At 37.7% G+C, this 24,569-nt stretch overlaps 1 long non-coding RNA gene across 1 annotated transcript; it reads right to left on the bottom strand.

Annotated features, from left to right (window-relative positions):
• Window positions 1-875: 875 nt before the first annotated feature.
• On the bottom strand, window positions 876-14,629 carry LOC111091957. Its single transcript, XR_005376949.1, has 3 exons — window positions 14,504-14,629; window positions 6,600-6,736; window positions 876-3,036 (listed from the first exon to the last, which is right to left on the bottom strand). It is a non-coding gene; the product is annotated as an uncharacterized LOC111091957 (long non-coding RNA).
• Window positions 14,630-24,569: the final 9,940 nt, after the last annotated feature.

The following is a 24,569-nucleotide window of genomic DNA, read 5'->3' as shown; positions in this document are numbered from 1 at the left end:
AGGGAAGGAGTGAAATCAGAAGAGCTAAGAGAGCAAGAGAAAATGGTGGAATGTGAGATACCAGTATTAGGTCTGGTGGACATACCATGATAATTGAGGAAAAAGGATGGGAAATTGTTGGGAGATTGTGGGACTATGAAATTTAAGACCTTACAGGAAGAACTATTGCAGGAGATAACCAGGTATAAGATGTGTTCCTAGCAAGGGGACATACATAGAGATCATACGTGATGGTTGTTGTGGTAAAGGAGGTGAACGATGAGCACAGGTGGGGACTTGTCATAAAGAGGAAGATCCCTATGTGTTAACTGAGCCTGTGGGAATGATTCACAAGTTATTGGTAGGTAAAGGTTTGAACAGGTAAAATGCATTATGGCCAGAAATTCAATGAGGAGATTTCAAAGGTGTATAACAACCAATGGCATGGAGTCAGAAGTTGGAGCTACACATTTAGAAAACCCGTCTTCAATTTAGAGCTCAAGAAAATAAGTGGTCTTCCAGCATTCCAAATAAAACCCAAGGGATGGGATAATTCTCTCTTCCTGGATGTTTCACAAGGCTGGTATGTGGACAAATGAGATAAGGAATATTAAAGTTCATGGCTAGAACACAAACTTAGGAGATGTTGATGATATTGAACCTAAATTCAAACCCCCATGTCAGTTACCTTTGCCGCTTACAGGATTTGTCTCATGGTGGCCTGAGGTTGTTGTCATGAGTCCAGTCATGACCAAAATGCAAACTATTTTAGCAGGTAACCCCGGGAACTATAACACTGGTATGTGATCTTTTGGTTCATGATGTATTGGTATAAACACAGAGTACTGATCAAATATAAGGATGTTGGATAAAAATAACATTAAAACTGATATGGATATCTGAGAGCATAGAATTAAAAATTCACTTATATGTTTAAAGTAAAGGAAAACTGTATAGAAATTTCAAGATTTGAGTGGATACTTTTGTTATACCTTTTCATATTTTGGAGCACTGTGCTTTCTCTTCTCCCTGACTGCCTTTGTACCTAATAGTGGAAAAGTGTAATACTCACACCCTGCAGATGTTGGAGGCATTCTGAAAGACAATGCCAAAAGATGCTCACTGAGAGCATTGCTCATATAAATGGATAGCTTTCTGAAGTGCTAACATGGAGATTTCCAGAAATCTTTGAAAGTGTGAACTCTGGGAAATTTGTGCCAGGCATTGGGCACATTTCCATACACACCCATTAGAGGTAACCCAAATATCTGATAACAGGATCATTAAGTAAATTATAGGCCATCTTTGTAATAGAACATTGTTAAATGTTGATGTAAACATATGCCCAATATAAGGAAACACAATACATCAATTTTTAAAAGAATATTACAAAGGTGTTTCACATTAAACTCAGTTATCACTCATACATATGTCATGTCATAAGAAAAAATCATGTTTATATGAAGATACTAACATCGGTCATTTGAGAATAGTAGGATTTGTGTGCATATATATGATTTAAATTGCGTTTCTCTTTGTTCATCAGTATTTTCTATTAGTATTTGTCTACAACAAACATATATTGCTTGTGTGATAAATCTAATAATAAAGAGAAAATAAATAGAATAACTATGGGGAACTCACCATGGCATTGAGTCCTCCTAGAAAACCCACTTCAGGAAGAACAGAAATTTATTTATAGTGGATAAATTAGATCGGCTGTTTTTCTATTCCTGTTTTCTCATAATCCTATCCTGTGAAACTGCCCTACCAGCTTCAGGAGAGTTGGTTTTATATGCAGAGTGTTCCCTGTTGACCATGCTCTTATAGTGCTCTGCAAAGTACACTAGATTACAATACCTATTCAGTTTGGAAGGTCATGAATTGCTTCCTGTTTCCTAGTGCAAACTGGCTTTATGCTCACATGTTACTTTTTTGCTTCGCTACTGATTTGAGTATTGAGGGAAAGTCTTCAAGCCAGCTTTAGAAGGAGAAACTGCTGTCATTTCTGAATGCAGTTAATTAGAATAACATTTGCTTTTAAGTATTCAATATTTGGCACCGTTATCAGACCTAAAGGTTATGTTGTCCTATCAGATAAGCTGGGCTCCCAGGGATGTCTGTTGTCTCCCTGGACTGGTGCTGGCTAAATATAAGAATCTGAGGTGGATAGGAATAATTGCCTTAGATATTAAATCTGCACATTATAACCATGACGCTTACTTAAGTCTTTCATGGCATTATTGGCAGATGGATTTTCTCTGTATGGACAACTTGCTCTTTGCTCAAAAAATTTCTTGGAAAGTGAAAAAGGGAAAGTTTGATTTCCTTGAGCACACTGGGAGCTTTAACAGGTTGAGGTAACTATTTCAGAGGGGAAGCTAGTTTGGACAAAGGCTATTTGATTATTGGCAGGGCCTGACATGCATTCCTAAGTGGCTGGCAATTAAACTGCCCAATTAAAGAAACATCCTCCATGGAGAGCATGAAGCATTACCCCTACCCAGATTTTAGCAATCAGCTGAATCTTTCTAACCGAACCACTCAAAGCATCATATATGTCTGTGCTGGGAAATAGCTTCCCTCCTCTCTCTAGGATTTGTTCGTGAAAATGCCTAATGTTTCATGGTGACCAAAGTTCTGTCTCCCTCCGTGCCATGTGTCCTGTGGAAATGGGGTGGGAAGCTATCATTTTACTCTTTACTCTAATCATCTACTTTGGAGGGAAAAAAAAGGATAAGAAAAGTGTATATTTGGTAGGAGGTTGGGAGAGAGGAGGGAGGAAGCCAATGTGGGAACAGTGTGTTCTGCCTCAGGCTGCATTTCTAAGTTATTTCTCCCCCCAGGAACTAACATGTATTGGATATTTCACTCAGAAACTTGTAGTTCATTGTAAGAGATGAACGATGCATGAATAATATCAGCAATAATGCTCAGTGGGGCCCAGGTTCATGAATGGTTTTGAAAGGAAATCTTGGTTGCTTTGATGGCTTCATTCATCATGTTCTGGAGGAAGAATCCTGGTGTCCTGGGTACCTTTCTGCTCCAAATCTCTAGCTGAAACAAACAAGTCATATAAATTTCTAAAACAAAATCAAATAACCAATTAATTCCATTAATAAATAATTAATTAAAATGAATGCATAAAACTATTTCCCTTTTCTCATGAATTCAATTAAAAGCAAACTACTAGCTTGAGGATTTGCTTTCAGTCCCTTTGACAGATGTCATATTTTCTGAGGTCAAAGGTGCTAGATTTGGATGCCCCGCTACTTGGCCAGGCATACACTGGTTACTCTTTACTGTAGGCTCTTCCGGGTTGCAGATTTAATATCTGCCTCTGTTCAGCAAAATTTTTATTGAGGCCGCTATGTTCTTTGGATGGTAGAAAATGATCCAGATCTTGGTCTCCCTACTTAAGGCAGTTAACTGATTAACTCCAAACTTTGATTGGAGTCAAAGTTTCCATCCTCAGTTGTGTACATAAAAATGGAGGTAATATTAAAGGGAAAAATAACAACAGGTCATTTAAGAGAAAATCCCAGAGAACATATCATTGGTTGCAAATAATAAATGCCATTAATTTGTGCTAGGAGTTCTGATGAAAGAGAAAACACTGGTCACAGCAGTTTCCTGCAGGATTTGAGAGTGGAAATAGAAATAGTAACAATTAACCTTCTCGCTTAATCTATACTTTCCTGATGGTTGAGTGGCATCTGCTCCAGGCACTTCTGAGGTTGGAAGGAGCTCATTCCATTGCAGTGAGTGGTTGATATCAGAATGCAAGAATGCAAGAAATAGAGAACCCAGGTAACTTCAGGATGTGTTTCAGCTGCTGACGAGGCTGTGGAATGTTCCTGGGAACTAGCCACTCTTACGGCTCAGGGCTCTCTGGTACTCTGCGCTTAGCATGATTTAGCTTCCCACTAAGCGTTTTGTGATTTTTTTTTTTTTAATTAGTTTACTTGGCTGCTACTGGAAGTCCTTTCTCTTCTCTCCTCTTTACCCCTTATTTCAGTAATTGATTTGTGGATTTTGCTATCTTCTCCTCCACCAGGAGAATTAATTGGTTACTATTCCTGTGTATCAAACTATCTTTAAAGTCAGAACTATGTTATTTGCCTGTGATTGTGTGGGTTGGGACTTTACCTGGTGTCTGCCAAGATGTTCTCCCTGATGTCCATGGGGATGGGAGTATCTTGAGGGGCATCTTTACTCACAAGTGATGTCTGAGCTAGGAAGTTTCAAGTTGGGCCTGGTGAGGGACAACCTGACTGGGGTCCAAGTCCTGTCTGTGGGAACCCATTTTCCCCATGTTGGCTGGGTCCCTCATTTCTCCCCAAGCAGTCTCAAGATCTCTCTTTTCCTGTGGATTCTCTCTCCTTGTCCAGCAGGGCACCTGGACTTTTGTGGTGGCTCAGTGGCAGAAAGAGAGCAAGGCAGGAGCTGCTATCAGAGAGAAACAAACCCAGACATTAAAGTGGTAAGGACAGATTTATTCATTAGTAACTGCTGGAGGAAGGAAAGGAGTCCAGCATGAATGGAACTCAACCTCACTGAACAAAGGCAGGAGACATTGAAGGCTGGGGTGTGCTAGGGGAAGGGCACTGAAGGGTACACATGGGGTAGTCCACGTGACTGAGTCCATGTGTATCCTAATTGGCACTAATTCAGAGGAGAAACAAAGTTCTCATATCCTTTTTTAAAAAAATAACATTTAATTTATTCATTTGAGAGAGAGAGAGAGAGAGAGAGCATAGGAGAGAGAACGCATATGAGCAGAGGATGGGGCAGAGGGAGAGGTGAAGTAGACCTCACTGCACAGGGAGCCCCATGCAGGGCCCTGATCCCAGGACCCAGGATCATGACTGGAGCTGAAGGCAGATGCTTAATGGACTGAGCCACTCAGATGCCTCCCAAAGTTCTTGTATCTTCCTGGCAGGAAGTAGTGGTTTAAGTTAAAAACAAGGCATCCGCTGACATTAGGCCCTTATCTTTTCCCAGGAACTAGGAGCAAGAACAGTCATCTCCCTGACTGTTGGCGCTCAGGTTCATGAGAAAACATTCTGGGCAGTAGCTTTACATCTCAAAAGGTAGAGTAAGGATTTATACTAAGACCAGACTCTGGGGCCTATCTATCACCACGTTTTTGCTATAACAGTGAACACTCCTGACAGTCTTGAGCTTTCTCAGGTTGGCATTTTAAAGAGAGGTGGTAGTAGTGTCAGGCTCATCCTAGGGATGTGGCCTTCTGCTGCTAGAAGCCTTATTATCATTTGGGCAAGTCTTATATATAGTGCAGGGGTTTGGATGGGCCCATTAAGTGCTGAGAGTTTTGTTGTTCCCACTGCCAGGCATTCTTAAGTCCATAGGCCCAGAATTCCAGAGCTTCATTTCAGCTACATTCTGTTGACTAAAGTGAGTCAACAGACCCAACCCAGATTCAAAGGGAGGGTATTATGCAAGAGAGAAGACCAAGAAGCATTGTTTATTGGGTCTACAATTGTGACTGAAACACAATTACAGTTACTTTGTCGCTACCAAGAGTGGGCCATTCTTGTGGGACAGAATATATATGCTGGGCCACCAGCCAACTCAAAGGCAACTGCCCCTCTCTTAGGCAGAAACCTGGCTCTAGCTCCACTCAACTATGGCAAAGGTGGTTGAATTTGCCACCACAAAATCGACATTGAGCATGAAAATTCCCACATAAGGCAATCCTCCTGGCAGGTTTATTTCAGTTGGGTGTTCTTTGCATAGAAGGTATTCAGCATTTCCAGAGACTCCTTAGTATGACAATGAGTCATTGCCTGGGGGTCAGCTCTATCTGGACCCCAGAGGATACTTGGGTGTTATGTCCTAAGGTTTCAGAGGTAATCAATTGACTACTGCAAATTATTATTATTTTTGAATATGGCCAGATTTTTTTGTTGTCATAGTTATTGCTGCTGGTTTTTACTGCTTCAGGGAGTTAGCAGAAAAGAAATATGGGCAGGACCTCATAATCCCACTCCTATGACTTTTTCCAACTCAGATCAGTTCCACTGACACATATGACAGAAGTGATGCATATTGATAAGCCTATTAGTATTAACCCAGTGTAATGTGGGGGCACTTGATGTTATATATATACATATATATATATATCATATATATTATATCTATATAAATATGTTATATCTATCTATCTATCTATCTATCTATCTATCTATCTATCTATCTATCAGAGTATATATGTACATTCTAGAGCAACATTCTCAGTGTTTTTCCATAGTGGCTCACATGAAAGTGGCTCACATGTCTATTATACTCACTCTCTACAATTCCCAGTATACTGGTTATAACTACACCCTTCTTCCCTAATAAAATACATCTTAAAATGCAAATATGAGAGATCATGATTATCAGAGAAATCACCCTAATTCTGCTGTAACTCATAGATTATATAACTTCAAAAAATCATTTGTTACCCCATGCGCTGCAAATTCTGGGAGACACAAACAGTAGAACAGTTAAAAGGGCAGATTCCAGAGTGAATTCTATATTTTATTTCCTGTTTGTGTCATTTAAGATACTCTTTCAAACTATCTCTGTCATTCTCCCCTTGTCTGAATACCTACCTTTCACTTCAATGTGCATAGAAATGTCCTGGGGCTGCTGTGATGCTGCAGAGTCATATTCAGTAGACCTAGGGCGGGGCCTGAGATTCTGCCCAGAGAAAATGCTGATGCTGGTCTAGAGATCCAGTGAGTCCATCCTATGAACAGAATGCAGCCAGAGAGAAGGGATGTCACTACAAAGGTTAGGTTTTGAAAGACTGCGACCTCTGTCTTACAGTCCCTTGTTCTCTTTCTTTCTATGAGCCTTCATTCTAGGGAAAGCAAAGTACTGTGTTATGAGTAGCTCACAGGAGAGGCCCGAATCCTGCTGACAACAAACATGAACAAACGTATAAGTGGCTTCTCTCTGAGCAGGGCCTTGAGTGACTGTGGTCTCTGCTGACACATTGATTAGATATTGGTAGGAGATCTAAGCCAGAGGACCCAGCTAGGATATGCCCAGAGTCCCAATCCTCCAGTGACTCTGAGATAATGTATGCTTGTTGTCTTAAGCCATTAAATTTTAAAGTCATTTGTTTTGCAGAAATACATAACTAATGCACATGCTCTCACACATATGCTACTTCTTGCGCTCATTCAGCAAATAGTTCTTGACTGTCTACTAAATGCTAGGTTTCGGGGAAACAATGGAGACAAAATAGATGTGACCCTACCTAATGTCCTGGTGGAAGAGGCCAACACAAACATTAACTTATTCGTAATTTAGAATTTAATGGAAAAATAACTTAGAATTTTACAAGCCACATTAAGTACCTGGGGAAAATGAAGGGGCAAACTGAGACTGGAAAATTATAATGATGATGATGGAAGCAAAGAGAATGGAAAGTCAGCTGCTGAAATGGAAGGGGAGGGAAACTCCGGGAGGAGACCTTTAGGCAAAGACAGGAAGAACAGGAAGCAGACGACCCTGAGACTATGAGGCGACCACACTGGAAAAGGAGGCAGGGCTGGGTCACACAAGGTCTTACAGACTATGCAGAAGAGTTATGATGTTATTCTAACTGCAGTGGAAGTGTCTTTGAAAGGTTTGAAACAAGGGGCAGCATAGTATAATGTGTGCTTTGATGAGATAAACTCTACTGCTGCATAAAGGATGGATCATACGGGGCAAAAAGGTGTGTGGGGAGACCATCAGGGGGCTGTTTTGGTTTCTAGGCTAAAGATGTCAGTGACATGCACTAGGCTACTGAAAGTGATGAAATGCCATGGATATGTTCAATGTATACAACACCCTTCCTACCCTGCTCTCACATCCACTCATCCAGACCTGCAGGTATTCACAAATTATCTTAAAGATTTTCTTCTCCAGAAAATTGTCCCAGATATGCCAGACTGGGCTAAGCCTCTATGTAAATCTGCCTCAGTATTTAATAAAAACTTAACCATAATAATATAAGATATGTATATGTAGCTTTTTAAACAATAGGTACTTCCTTAACTAGATTGTCAGTTCTTGGTGGGCAGGAACAGAATTCTGTTTTCATCTTCAGCACTGTGGTCCAGTGCTAGGCACATAGTAGATATTCAACAGATACTTAATTAGAACTAATTCAAGACATTCTGTTTCTATCATTATTTTGAGACCATGGCTTCACTCTTCATATGGAAATGTGCTTCCTTCCATCAGGAGGTAATTTAAATATTCATCCATTGTTGAATCTTGGAGGTTCTGTGTTGATGTTTTTCTTTGTTTGTCTTTTTTTGTTGTTGTTTCTCTTTTTTGAAGCATATATGGAATCACAACCATAAGAGTTAACAATTTTATCGATATTCTCTGTAACCATTCATAAGCAAGCAGGACAGGATCAAACAGCTTGAAGACAAAACTTAATTTAAGTAAAGACATATATATTTGTTTATTGGACCCCATGCAAAGGGTTGTGATATGAAAAACATGTGAGAAGAAAATGTTCTCTATCTCTCTCATTCTCCCCTTGTCTGAATACCTACCTTTCACTTCTTTTAGATTTTCCCTTCTTCCTTTCCAGGCCCTTGTAAGGAAATGTCTATGTCATTTACTGTCCCTGACAAAGCCACACTTTACTGGACTAAGTCTACCCAAAGTAGGGTTATCAAGGCACCAAACCAAAAAAAAAAAAAAAAAAGTTGCAGAAACTTGGCATCACCCTTCTGAATGGTGGCTCTTAATTCCAGAGGATATTGTCTGGGTTATGCCTGTGAATTTGTAGTGTACCTCATGTCAACTAAAGTTGAATATTCTTGCCTATTTAGCTGGATTTCTCGTGTGAGAGTACCACGATATTGCTTAGAAACTTCCACTGTGATAAAAGAGTTATTAAAATAAGAATTTACCAGAAGTTTAGAGAAAGTTGAAATGGATGGTTCATTGACACTTGCTAATATGGCAGCAGAAATAAAATGGTGTCTTAAGCACTTAGTGTTGGATGACATTCACACTTTCGCAAAACTCTACAGTGTAGAAAGTTTTTGATACTAAACTGTCCATTGTACATAGTTCTAACGCATTGTATTGACCACCAGTACCTCTATAATGATAGATTGCACATTCAGACTTCTAAGCATTAAATATAACTTTTAGTATACTTATTTCCAATTCTTTTTCTGGATTAAGTTTATCATTTTTTTTAGGATTTTATTTATTTATTTGAGAAAGAGAAAGAGAGCATGAGCAGGGGGAGGGCATGGGAAGAAGCAGACTCCCTGTTGAGCAGAGATCCTAGATACTGGGCTCAATCCCAGGGCCCTAAGATTATGACCTGAGTCAAAGGCAGATGCTTAACTGACTGAGCCACTCAAGGGCCTCTAGTTTATTTTTTGACTATGCCATTCCTATATATCAAAAATTACTAATTTTACTAAAAAATACATAGTCAACTTGTGTCAATAGATCAACAACAACAAAAAAGTGAAATGACTCAAGAAAATTTAGACATTTACGTTTTTCCATGCATATTCCATTTGGAATAGTCAGAGGGTTCTAACTTATAATTTTCAAAATAAAACATTTGGACAGAGGCTAATGCATTTCACTGGTCAGATAATTTTTTCTTCACCATTATTAATCCATGGAAAGAAAACTGTGAAACACAATTGAAAATATATCACAATGAATTTTTCTCTTATCATTTATTAATAGAGTAGCCAGAGTGGGGGAAGAGACATAAAGCATGACTAGAGGCACAGATACATTTTCAAGATATTTTTAAGGCTAATATAAAAGACAGGACATCTTTTGGTCGTTTCCTTTCAAGGAGTCTTAAAGACTAATAAGCTCTTCAAAAAGGATTTTTTGATCATGGTCTGCAGGCAGGGAAGCTATAACATGTATCTTCCTCTTCTATATACCTGAATATTTTAGGGGCAAGGCCACGTCACAGGTAGGACATACAGGCCAAGAAATTCCCTTGGAATTGGTGGCCATTGGGCTAATTTCTAGGACATCTGGAAGTATAGTCATTTCACTCTAGCTATTGTTATGTTCTCAAGTTAACTGTATTTCATTCACCATTAAACTTTCTCTCAAATCCTTGGAGGAAAGCAGTTTAATAAACTCATCCACAGGAAGTTGCTTATGAGTGAAACAAGAACAGTAAATATCATTGGCTGAGTCTGAACAATGGTCCATAAGGTATCATTGATTATCACAGTTTATTTTTAAGCTTCAGCTAAAGAAACTGGAGCTTAGAGAGACTTTATAACATGCTCAAAATTATAGTTAGTAAATGGAAACATTAGAATGTGGAACCCAATGATGTTACTCTGAAGGCCATGTTTACCTAACCACCATTCTAAGGTTTATTCAGGACAAAGAAAATATTTGAGGCAAGAACAATTAAATGAACAGAGATTATCACTAATGATAAAATTCCAGACATTGTGGTAGGTAGATATGGAGAGATTTGCTGAGAAATGGTAGCTTGAGAGTATTTAAAATCACAACATAATGACAATTGCTGTCCGTTTTGGAAACATACAATGGAAGAGAGGAATTTAGCAAATTTGGGCTCTGTTTCCCATGTCAGTCTCCCCTTATCACCATTGTCCAATGGCTGCAGTTGATTCTGTATTGGTGATCAATTTTCTTTTGCTCAAACAATTATATACACTTATCTTAATTAATTAATTGATTGATTAATTAATTTTCTTTGTTTGTCTTTTTAATTGATTGATTAATTTTGAGAGAGAGAGTGAACACATGCAAATAGAGGAGCAGAGGGAGAAAGACAAGCAGACTCCTTGCTGAGCATGGAGCCCAACATTGGGCTTGATCTCACAATCCTGAGATCATGACCTGAGCTAAAATCAAGAGTTGTTGCTCAACTGACTGAACCATCCAGGCACCCCTGTATATATTAAATTGAACTGGTTGTCAAGATTTTAAAATATGTTCATTATACATAAAAATTATTATTTCCTATTTATTTTAAAAATCGGGAAACCTAGCAATACTAAGCTTGCATTTTCTTGTGGCAACAAGAAGCCAGAACTGAGTAATGGGCAGGTCCTATAGATAGAGCCTATGCTCTTTCTGATTTCTCACCATCCTTGCCCAGCTTGCTCCCCTCATTCCTGCTACATGTCTTACAGCGCTTCTGAATGCAACCTGCATAGGTCGCCGCAGCTGCTTAGCTGCTATAGGCATTTGGGACCCTTGATCCTTCCACCCCTGTTATAGAACTAATAATGCAAGTCAGGTCTGTAGGCAGGCAGGGACTGGTGTCAAATGACAGTTCTGCATTTCAGTGGTCATTTATTGAATGCTTAGAGCAATGGTTCTCAGACTTCACTATGCATCAAAATCACCTGGAGAGCTTGTTAAAACACAGATTACTGGGCCCCAGCTACAGAGCTGCTGATTAAGTAGATCTAGGGAGAGTCCAGGAGTTTGCATGTCCCATGCAGCAGTCCCAGGTGATGCTGAAACTGCTGATCCAGGGACCATACTTTGTGTACAGTGTTTTGGGAAAGCACTATTGTGGACTGGATCATGATAAAATAAATACTCTGTCTTCTACCACCTTTTGTTCTTCTATATAACTTGCTTCCTGGTTTTTCTTAAAATTGTATGTTTTATTTAAAAAAAAAACTTTCTTTTTGTCTTATTTTCCTTGAATTTCATCCACCTTTTAAGATCTTCCAGCTGGATTAAGAATTAAACATATATTACATAGGGTCACCAGTCATCCACCTGGAATGACTTAAAGATAGGAAGGTAGTCTTGATATGACACGGAGACTTCCTCCCTTCCTTACTTTTATGATATATTTTTTCTTTTATGATATCTTTTCATGTCCTGCATTATGGTGGCCATAAACTGTGGCTGCAATCCAGATGCCCCCCTCATTACTGCCAATCCCAGCCAGATTTAAAAACTAGGGGCTTTTCCATTTCTAACAGATAACAGTCCAAATCCATATCTTCTGCAAATCTATTTATACTACACAGATGGCTGAATCATCCAGAAGAATCACACTTTGAAATCCGGAGAAAGTGAATGTACAGCAAGAAAAAAAGTAGTTTGGCTATTTTTCTGCTGGCCATTTTCCATGATGTGTATTTTTTTCACATATATGTGAAATATATATATATATATCAAAGACTTTTTGTAGGGGTCAAAGACAGGCCACCGCAAAATGTGCCACTTTGACATATTCATTTTAAATAAAAGTTATAAATTAAATAAAAGCTACTTCAAAAACTTTTGTCTCCATAAAGCAGGAAATAGATCTTTCATGTGAATGGTACCCTCCTTGTGTCAGGAGGTAAACTGACATTCTTATAATTAGGGGTAGGAAATTCAAAGCCAAGAAGGCTACATAAGCAACTCTTGTTACTTTTATTAATTTATAACCGCAGCCTAAATTCTCTTTAGAATTCCTTGCTGGGATCCCTGGGTGACGCAGCGGTTTGGCGCCTGCCTTTGGCCCAGGGCGCGATCCTGGAGACCCGGGATCGAATCCCACATCAGGCTCCCGGTGCATGGAGCCTGCTTCTCCCTCTGCCTGTGTCTCTGCCTCTCTCTCTCTCTCTCTCTCTCTGTGACTATCATAAATTAAAAAAAAAAAAAAAAAAGAATTCCTTGCTAACTAAAACTCCTGAACATAAATTTTCTTTGTCCTGTCAATTCCCCAACAAATTTATTATCTCTGTATAAAAAGTATAAAATCTGTCTGCTTTGGCCATTTCTTAGGTCTAATTTTCATTTTTGAGCCTCTATGTACACATAAACTTTTTTTCCTTCCTCTCATGCCAAAGTAATTCTAAGATCAGCTGGAAGAGTTTTGAAAGGTAGATAAAAATTTTTCCTCCCAACACTACTTTTGCTCTATATGTAAACCTCTCTTTAAATAAATTGCAGTATATGCCATGTGCCTTCAAATCTTTCTCAGTTCAGCTTAAATAAAGGGTGGCAAGACAGCAGGACTGAGAGGCATTGAAGAAAAGTAAGCCTGATTGATGTGCTGTGGCTTCCAGCTTAAGCAATAAGGTGTGACAGATTTCTGTGTATCCAGAATTGTGTCAATTTTATGTATCCTATCTTGCACAAAGGCCATAAACACTTCATTCCTCCAATGACCTTTCAAGCCTTCGTTACATTTAATAGGTGATAGAAGAAGAGGAAGAAGAAGGAGTGGGGGTGGAGGGAGGAATGAGAACCATGGAGGCATATTTGTTAAGGGCTTCATTTAACAGGAATATTTAATGAGATGAAGATATACAATGACCAATATAAGGCAAGTGTGCCAACACTAGACTTTTCTGAGTTAGCAGATATTTTTGATCAACAATATGCCTCTAGTTGCAGCTATATATAAGGCATAGCAGGTCTAGAAAAGATGGGAAACAAAGCATAAGTATACATTAAATAGACACATGGAACAGTGGTGATGTGATTTATTATGCACCAACTTTGTACCAGGTTCCATATAAATCATAGAATTATAGTCCATCAAAGTAACTTCAATTTCTATTTAATTATAAAGGTGTATATTCTTGTAAGAAAAGCCATTATGTAACCATGAAATTTTATGAAGCAGAGAATTTGGATTTTGATTGTTCATTTTGAAAAATGATTATGAGTACAAAAATATTCCTATAAATAGAGGATTCAGTTTATTGCATTTCAATTTTTATTTATAGATTATTAGCTATTTGACTAAGAGGTGACACAAGACAGAGACTTCAAGCTAAAATTATTAGGATGTCAAAATGAAGATAAAGAATGTCAGAAATAATAGAGTAAGTTTCTGATGACTCATGATTTAGGTTACAAAGGATTAATGCACAGCTTTTCAGATATATCTTCCCGTTGGGTAAGATAAAGTATAACTAAAATTTGAAAATAAAGAACCATTTAATGTTTTACTTTCCAGTGGGCAATAGAGGTATAAAGTTTTTCTATAAGTTTTCTGCCTGAAGGCTATTCCATCACTTACTAAACATAGGATCTACTTTTAGTAATATGTACTTACATTTCAGGACATCATTAGCTGCATTTTACTTATGTTCGAAAAAGGATCAGAATGCCTGCTCTTCCTTTCTCCACTGTCTTTGTTTGAAAAAAGAACGATGCATTAAGGAGTTGGTGTCAGGATAGGAGAAATCTTCTAATGTGAATTGTATGGTCTTAGTAATGGTTTTCTCTTAACAAGCTTCCAATAATAAGAATTTAGGGGCAGGAGGAGGGTGACAGGACAAAAAGTTTCTACTTAAAGGCTTCTTTCTTCCCTGTCATACAGTGAAGCAATTACCGAAGAAAATACTGGCATGATGTTGAGGATCATCCACATCCTCAGTCTTCTTTTAAGTTATCACCTAGTTATAATGGTTCTCCCAAGATGGAAATGTGGACATATGAGAATAGAAAGGAACAAAATGAATTGGTGATACATCTACCTCTGGTTTTGAGTTAGCAAAATTACCTCAAAATCATTTCTTTTCTCACTGGAAGATGTTTCTTTTTCTTCTCTCTCTCTCTCCTTTTCTTTGTCTCTCTCAACAAAACTCCATGAGGAAATGAAATGATTCCTAAAGAACCCATTCTTGTCTCTCTACTTTTGGTCATTAATATAGTTAGTCTGTAATGAACCCAGAGGCACAAAGTGCAAAGTGTTCCATGAGGTATAACAAATGAATCCTCTTTCAAGATACCAGGAACGTGTGTGTGTGTGTGTGTGTGTGTGTGTGTGTGTGTGTGTGAGAAAAGCAATTTTTAAAAGAGTGCCCAAGTGGTCTTCATTATTCTAATATAGGTAAGTGCTCCATTAAATTTAGCAATATCTTATTAAAGGTGTGAATAGCTATAGATTGAGACCTTTACTTTATCTAAACATGGAGCAGTCAGAAGCTTCTCATACCTTTTCTTCTATAGTCTCAGGACTACCAATTATCTCTACATATCAGCCCCAATCTACTTAGGTAAATGACAGTTTATAATATGTTTGATTTTCTGACATTCTTTTCTCACCCTATTCCATGGATGTAAGAAAAAAGCATGATTTTGCTTCATTCCTAATGTAGATCTTGAGCTCTCTGGGAAAAGTTAAGTGTATGTTTTAACAGGTTGACCCTCCCCTGCTAAGAATTGGTAGCAAATTCTTAAATATAATTCTTCAGATTTATTTTAGTTTTGCTCACCAATTTTAGCTGAAACAAGTGGCATATCCTGGGATACTTGCAATGAGCTAAAATAGTTTCTAAGATGATGCCTCAAGTGACTTGTACCTTCCAGTTGTGATTATTAACCTCTAGCCTGAGCTCCTCACCTAAGTGAAGTTTAAGCCTCCATAATGCCTCACTCATTTTATTCCCAAAGTGTAAGGTACTTCTAGAGACAGTAATTGGACTATATTTTCTGGAAATGAAGTCCTATAGGAGAGATACGAATAACCCAGTACTGGGTGAATATGCATTTCTCCTGGCTTTCTCTTTTCCACAGATTCTTGCTACATACTGTGCATGAACATGGTCTTCCTTCATTTTGGAGTGATGATAACTTGAGATGGGGTTAAGGCTTTCATTGTAAGGAGAAAGAACAAACCTCAGCTTAATTTTGTTCTAAGTTCTACATTTAACCTACTTAGGAAAACAATTCCATAAGAGAAGAGAACTTGGGCACCAGTTAACAATGAAATACAATTGACCTCTTTGATTAAAAAGAAAAATAAAAATTCTGGGTTTTTTTCACCTTGATTTTATTTTTATTTTTAATTTTTTTTAGATTTTATTTATTTATTCATGAGAAACAGAGAGAGAGTGAGAGAGACAGAGACAGAGAGAGAGAGACAGAGACAGAGACACAGGCAGAGGGAGAAGCAAGCTCCATGTAGGGAACCCAAACGTGGGACTCAATCCGGGGTCTCCAGGATCATGCCCTGGGCTGAAGGTGGCGCTAAACCGCTGAGCCACCTGGGCTGCCCCAAATTCTGTGTTCTTACCTCAGTCAGCTATCTCTGTGGAGAAGTAATTAGCTAAAGGTAAATTTGGGATTGTACTGTACCATTTCGGTTGGCAGAATAATGGCCTCCTAAAGATGCCCCTGAGTGTTCCTAGTCATTAGAAACTGTGAATGTGTTATATTACATGCCAAAGGGGGATTAATGTTGCATATTAAGGTAAGATTGCTAACCAATTGACCTTAAAATAAAAAAAAATTATCTTGGATTATCTAGGTGGGCCCACTGCAATCATAAGCATCTTTAAATGAAAAAAAAAAGTGTGGCAGAGGAGATGGCAGCGTGAAAAGACATGGCCAGCCGTCGCTGGCTTTGATGATGGAAGAGGCCACAAAATGAAGAACGCAGGCAGTCTCTAGAGGTTAGAAAAGGTGGGGCACCTGGGTGGCTGAGTGGTTGAGCATCTGCCTTTGGCTCAGGTCTCGATCCCAGGGTCCTGGGATGGAGTTCTGCATCAGGCTCTCCACAGGGAGCCTGCTTCTCCTTCTCCCTATGTCTCTGCCTCTCCCATGAATAAATAAATAAAATCTTTAAAAAAAAAAATAGAAGTGATAAAAGGTGAGAAAATTGATTCTCCTCTAGAGCCTCCAGAGGGGGAAGACAGCTCTGCCAACTCCTTGGTTTTAGCCCAGTGAGACCTATGTTGGATATCTGACTCCTACAATTGTAAGATAATACATCTCTGTTGTTTTAAGCCATTAAGATGATGATAATTTGTCACAATAGCAGTAGGAAACCAACACAACTGCAAAGTACCACTTTAATAGAACCGCCAACCCAAACTCTACTCTAACATTCATCAGCGTCGAGTAGCCCATATTGAGATGATGTGCACCAGGTGCCTGTGATGCTAAGGGCCATTTTCCTTTTTTTTCAACATCATTTTCTCTTAGTCACTTCTTTTCCTTTTAGTTTTTACTTCCATAAAGGAACTCAATATGAGAGAAGAAAGTAAGATGTTAACAGAGTAGAGAATTTCATCAGAGAGTAAAGGAAATAGTCATGATCCAGATTGGGTTGAGAGTGTGTATATGTCTGTGTGTATGCAGAATTTTATCAACTTGAATTATATAACAAAAATTTGTGAAAAAAGGCATCATATTTTTAAAAAATTTATTACTTTAAAACAAGATGTGGAAATAAAATGAACTAGTTTAGAAAAGACAATGACTGAAAAAGTCCTGTTTCTCCAATACTTAGTTCAGATCAACAAACTGTGGTTCATATGATGGTCTTCTGTAAAGTACAGCCAGATTTTTGGGTCTTGGTCCAAAAATTACTGGCCAATAACCTTGATTGTATAACCTCTTTTGATATAGTACTCAAAGATGGTAATAATGTTCCCTTTGTTTGATCAGTAAATATTTTATATCAGGAAGGCTTGAACTTAAGTAGGGCAATGATTAAGAAATGAATATAATATCAATACTTTTATAAAAATTGCATTTACACAGTGTAATTGCTTGAAAGTTTTATAATTATTGTCCTGCTTCATCTATGTAGAAGTTTCTTTTATACTTAAGATAATGACTTAGTACATTTATAAATTTGATATAGTATATTTATTCAAATTTTTTAAATGCTTATATTTTGCTTATTAAAGTCATGTTTCTCCTTTCAGATATTTAAAGTACTTGAAAGAATAGAATATATTAAACTATAAACATACTTTGAAATATTTAAGGAAATCTCTTCAACTACATGTATAAATGGGGTTAACTCTTCCTAAACAAGACTTCTTAGAATCTTAATTCTTTAAAGTTACAAATAAATTGATCATTAATAAAATATAAGTTGAAGTGTAATTACTCTTACATAAAGTTGCTAGATTTTTAAAAGAAATAAGTTTTTAAGCTGACATTGAAGACTAAAGGAAATTGAGATTTGAAATGTGTTATATTAACAGATTAATGATACATTAAATAGAACTAACCACAAATAGATATTTGTGCTCTTAACCATTTCCATTCCTCCCAGCAATGAAAAACCTTCACTGACAATTCATAGAGGATATTTGAAGGGAGATTGAATTTAAAATATACAAGATTTACTCAGCACGTTTATTGAATGCTTATGTGTTACACACTGTGCTAGGTGCTAGAATAAAGGGTTTAGAACAATGCTTGACATGTGGATATGCTCAGTAACTATTGGCTATTATTATGCATAGAAGCCATCTTTGTGCTCCCAGTACCTAGCATTCTAGTGTGTGTAGGTGTATATTTAGATGTCTGTATGTTTCTCTGTGTCTATCACCAAGAAGGAAAAAAGAATACGAAAACTAGTAGAGATTTAAGGTGCTCCTTTGTTAATTGGCAATAGACACATGCATGTGTGCACATGCACAAACACATGTGCAAATCTGGGTTACCTCAAAATATTGTTTGTGACCAGTCCTTTAGAGTAAAATCTAAAAACAAATCTCCTCTGAGATCAGAGTGAAGAATTAGAAGGGGCAGCTACTTTGCTTCAGTATGCCAAACTTTTTGATAGATAAAGAAATGGAGGCCCTGGGAGATGACATGACTTGCTCAACAGCTATGTTGAAGACAAACAAACCAGATACTAGTGAAGTTGGGCGGCACAGTAGAGTCAGGGAAATGAGGTATTACAGGGGTTTAATCAGTATTAATGTGATTAGGTCAGCTGTCCACTAGGTATCAATGATCCAAATTGGGATTTCATCCTCCCACAGAGACTGGGAGATAGAAACCCCATCCTCAGGTATTGGCTGAAACAGACAGTATGTTTGTTTTGGCAGCCTTCAGTTTTTCTCAGGTAAGCGCTTTAGGGTGGGATATGGCTATCTTAGGGATGTGGTCTTGAACTCTTAGAAACCAGGCTGGTGTCTTGTTTAAGTCTTTATAGGCCACAGTTGAGGCCTAATGGATAAAGGGGCTCAGAGGAGATTGGCTAGGATTTGGTTAATGAGAGAATCTTTGTCACCCCTCAATGAATTTTCTAGGTGTGTGATTTCTGCTTGTATTGTAGCCACATTCTGGTAATAATAACTGTACATTAGACCATCTGAAAATATTTTACCTCAAAGAAAAAAAATAGGCTTCTTTCATCTTTTTTAAGTGGTAGGAGACTCGGCTTCACAGCTGTGGAGCTCCAGTCCAGCTGGCAAGTTGAAGGGTGTGTCTTTGTGCTCAGGAGAGCTGGCTACTTGCATTCCAACCATGTACTCTGAATTTAGTATGAAACCCATTGTGTCTATTATGTCCTCATACTCAATAGGTACAGTCCATTCCCATTATTGTTTCTACTCCAACCCATATTGCCCATGTCCTGTTGGCGTGTGCTGTTTTGAAACGATCAGAACATCAACCTCTAATACATACCACACTCTCTTGTTATTACCACACTGTCACAATTCAGCTTCTGAAATAGAAGTATACAGTGAAGTATCAGCCTTGTTCACTGTTATATTTGTCAATTCCTAAGTTATTTAAACTTAAAGTAACTAGTTCTCTCCATACCCTAGTCTAAGTCTACCTTTTGAAGACTTTAACCATTTTTAGAATATATTTAAATATTCGATCATCATTAGCTCTTGCATATCATGACTCTGTAAGTTCATCATCCATTAAGTTTGTTTCACTTAACACACTAGCCTTCTGTTTCACAAACTAGCCTTCTGTTTATTGCCCCCAGTGCAACTTCATTAAGTTCAAAGTGGTGACCCTTTTAGTGCACAGACCCTTTCCTTTTCCTTTTTTTCTAAAAGGTGGTCTATCTTTAGATCTGTTTCAGATGGTTTCCTTTGCCTGTAGTAAATCCCCATCCACATTTTTCTGGGGCTAATTGGAGTTACAAAATAGAAGGCAGCATCCTTACAGGGTTTAGATCACTCTCTTAGACGTGCCTTTATTATTTCTATTTAAGCCACTTTGTTTTCATTCTTGGGAAATGCTTTGAAAAGTTTAAAACTCTTCCCCCCCTGTAATTTTGGTTCAGTTAGTCAGAGTACTGAATAAGATGCATGAAGGTGAATACACTTTTTTCTCTGTTTCTTTTCTTTTAAAAAACATATGTTCTGCCTCTCCTCTCATTTGTACAGTTTTCCTGCCCTGGGTGAGAAGAGAGGCATGTGTAAGCCTTTATTTTCCTCTATCCCTGCATTTTGTTGTTCTCTTCTATTTCAGCTTTCTGTTCTTATGACTCCTTTACTTTCATTTTTCTTCCCCTTGACTCCAGTTAAAGGTAACTGTCACTACCCTGTTCTTGCAATTTTCTCAGTATAGCCCTGTTTTCCATGCCGGCTGATGGGTATCTAGTCTGCAAATGAACATCTGGGGAGTGGAATAAAGGGTTAGATGATTGCACTTATAAATATCCCCTTTGTGTTCAGAGTTCTGTGAAATCTGGTTTAAAAGTTTATCGTTTTTGTACCAAAACAGCAACTCTTGTGCTTAACTCAGAAGTAATATCTGTCATCCTTGGGGCACCGGGGTGGCTTAGTCAATTAAGTAACCAGCTCTTGGTTTGGGCTCAGGTCAAGATCTAGGAGTCCTGAGATGGAGCCTCACCAGAGGCTCTGTGCTTGGTGGGGAGTCTGCTTGAGGATTCTCTCCCTTTTCCTTTGCCCATCCCCTGCCCCTTAAAATCAATCAATAAATATTTTTAAAAATTTTAAAAAAAGAAGTAATCTTGTTACCCTTATTTTTATTTATAAGACTATAATTTGATGACTGATGTATTATAGTAGCAATGTGGACTATATAGACTACAGTAGCAGAGTATCTGTTAAAAAACAAGAAGGGCACATGGCTCTGTCTTCCTAAGGAGAAGCTCCCATAGCCCGTTTAGGATCTGAACTTGAGAGTCATAAATACTACTGTAAATACCACTGGACTCAATTGTGGGATAGAGACAATGATGTGAGGATGTGCCTCACATCATGCCTCACTGATGTGATGTGATGCCTCACATCATTAAATATGAGATGTGAGGAGTGTCAGGGTGGCATAGCTTGGTTAGGTGTGGGACTCTTGATTTCCACATAGTTCATGATCTTGGGGTCATGGGATGGAGCCCTGCATCAGGCTCCACACCCAGTGCGAAGTCTGCTAAAGTTTCTCTTTCCCTCTCCCTCTGCTCCTTCCCCTCTGTCTCTAAAATAAATAAGTAAATCTTTTTAAAAAATGAGATGTGAGGCATTGAAAGAGTCTCTTTGGAGAATCCCATGCAGAGAAAATAATGAGGATAGAGAGGTCATTCTATCAAGAACAACATGTGATTTATGTAACCTTGTTCCAAAATATGTGTTCTAGAAAAGTGCTTATGACTACTTATGAATCAGAACTGCTAAAGGAAATGGGTGATGGATAAATTTATACCTTCTGTGCAAATTAGAATTGTAAAAGATTAGCTTTGAAAGACAAGGAGTTGAAATTTAGTGAAATGGTCAAGTGGGAAAAAAAAAATCTTTCCTGGTGAAGAATAGTCAGAGGGAATTGATACTAGCAAACCTGGAGCGCTTGTTTCTATAACATATGTCTCCTTCCTGCTCTAGACCATGAAAGAGAATTGATATAAGGTACTGAGTACAGGGAGAATATTCCCAAGGTCTTATAAGGTATTAGCATAAAGCTACCATAAGAAATACATCTTCTCTAAAGTAATGCTATCTAATGAGTTGTTATTGGCACCAAATATGATCAGGCATTGTGTTACATATTGATGCTGGCTTGGGATTACTCAATACTTTATGGTTTACAGTGTACCTTTACATACTTTATCTCATTGGAATCCTACACTAGTTTTTTTACAGGGAAAGCAGTTGCCATGTGACAGATGAAAAAACAAGCTTATATAGGTTATGTGAGTTCCCATGGTCATATGGTGGATATGGGCCAGTGCTTTTATTAAAATCTTCGGCTCTGATTCCTCATTCAGCTGGCTTTCTCCCAGCATCCTTTCCTTAAAATAGTAGTTACTGTGGAAAGACTTAAACTTAAGGACCCAAACATGAAGAAAGAACCACATGTCATAATTATGAAGTTCCTAAATAAATGCTTTATTTCTTTGCATCAGAATTTGGCAAACTATGGCTTATGGACTAAATGTAGCCCTCTACCTATTTTTGCAAATGCAGTTTTATTGGAACACAGCTACGCCCATTCATTTATGAATTGTCAATGGCTGTTTTTGAGCTATAATAGCAGAGGTAAGTAGTTGCAATAGAGACCATATGGCCTGCAAAGTCTAAAATATCTACAATCTGACTCTACAGAAGAAATTTCTCAGACTCTGCTCTAAATCACTATCCAAATAGTATAGCATCCCTTCAAGCATGTGCTATCAGTTAATATTTAGGGAAGAGTTCTTCAAAGTTTTACACTAGAGTTCATAGGAAAAATGTTGCCTCACTTCATTACTGAATCTTTGAGGCCTCAATTCTGGAAAATGTTGTAAATAATTGTGTAATTTGTGGTTACACTGGTACCAAGTAACTTCTAGTGACCAGCCTTCAAAACTCAAACTGATAAAACAATGTTAAACATCACAAGAGTACAATGAATAGAATTGGAATCAAACACAAGAAACATATCATTTACTGAATAACTATAAATTATGATATAATTTTTCCTTATGCATCTTCATCCTGGGTACATAAGGGAATAGAGCCAGCCACCACTGGCCTGATGTTGTGTGGAACCCCTTATTAGTAGGCTGCCTCTTTGCGATTTTGTCTTCCTGCTTTGTCCAAATTGGACAGTCTTTTGGAAATTAGAAACTAGGGGAGATTTTTATGTTCATATTTGATTATTGCTAAAATTTGTCATTTTTAAAGTATTTATGCACCAGTGACTTTTTAAATGTGCATATTGACTGTTTTTAGTTCCTTGAGGACAATGACTGTTTCATGTTTTTATGTTCTGTAGTGGCATCTGCTTAGAGACCAATAGTCTAGACAGTTTTCTGTGAACAGGCTTAGGGAGCCACATTAACTTAGAATGTTCTGATGAAAACATTCTGTTCTTTGCTTGGTCTGTCAATTTGCGTTGGCAGCCAAGAGTCTTCCATTTTAAAGCAACAGTTCACTTTTTTTTTCAACTGAAAAAAAAAAAAAAAAGCAAAAACAAACAAACACTAACAATGCCCAAGCACTTTGGTATGTTGCTTAATTTGGAACTGTGAAACTGCTAGTTTATTCAAATAAGTCTCTGCGTTTTTATGTTAGAAGATAGACCTTCTGCCCCAAAGGCAGTCTGCAGAGCTACAACAGATAGGATCCCACTATATGAATTGGAGCCAAGGAGGCAACTTGATGAGCAAGCCAAGTTGGCCCCCTGTGTTCTTTGCCTCCTCTGTATCTATTTCCTCTCTTTCAATAGTTTTCCCTGCCAATGCTATCTCCAGCTGCACAAAGCTTATGTGCTGCCCATACCCCTACTTTCCCAGTACAAACTGATCTGGAAGTCTTAATAAAAACACTTTAGTTTAATAACAAATTAATTCTCTAAGAAATGTTTAAATAAAATAATAAAGATTAAAACATCACTTTTAAAATAAAACAAATGGACATAACAAGAAAATTAGTACTAAGTTGTGAATTATTAAGGATGTATTTTAGTAACTGTTAATTAGCCAATGGTGGAAATAGTTAGGGAATGAACATTTCTGGGTCTCTGGAAGTCACATGACCATAGTGACTTCCTATGCATGAATTTAATCTTGAGAATCATTTCAAGATTAGGGTAACAGATAGGAAGATATAAGGAACAAAATGGAGTTGACTGCAATGGACCAGAGCCTGGAATCGAGGTTATAAAAATAAGTGTGACTGGCAATTAAATTCATTCACAACAAAGTTAGGTTTATCTGTATCTAAAAACTAGAGGACATCACTGAGTCTCAACACCAGGGAATCCCATAAGACAAGGCAGTTTCCAAGTGTGCTGCACCATTTCCAGTTACCAGGTAGATTGTAAATTCTAAGTAGATAAGCCATGTCTTAGCATCCTATTAGCACTCTATTCAGACCAGAGGAGATGGAAATATAGCAAGTCAGAAAATACAAGGTTCACAAGTGTGAGCTAGAGTTGAGTCTGGCTCACTCAGGTGAATCTACAATAGGGTGTGATATGGTCATGACCCCAGATCCTAGAATGATGCTCTAGTTTGATTCATTCAGCTTAGAGTAGATAGATAAGTATTAGTAGGAGCTGACTGGCAACCAGAAAAACAACTACATAAAGGGTGGTGGCAAAGGATAAGAGTATGTCCATATTACTTTGATTGAATTAAAGGGATGGTTCTTCAAAAATTATAACAGTAATATATTCATATTAGTAGAACATTTTTTAAAATGCAAATAAGTATAAAAGCATTAACAATAACCTATAATTTTACTATCCAGGGGAAATGGCTATTTATATTATAATGTAAAACTTTCTATTATTTTCTACCTTCCATGTACTTAAGCAAGTCTGTGTGACTTAGTGTGTCTATGTGTGCATTTTTAATTTATTTTTTGGATCTCCTTAAAAAGGACATTATTATCTCCTATCAATTAACACCATTG

This window comes from Canis lupus, chromosome 23 (assembly GCF_011100685.1).
Source record: "Canis lupus familiaris isolate Mischka breed German Shepherd chromosome 23, alternate assembly UU_Cfam_GSD_1.0, whole genome shotgun sequence".
Taxonomy (NCBI): domain Eukaryota; kingdom Metazoa; phylum Chordata; class Mammalia; order Carnivora; family Canidae; genus Canis; species Canis lupus.
This window is presented reverse-complemented; position numbering and strand designations above follow the sequence as displayed.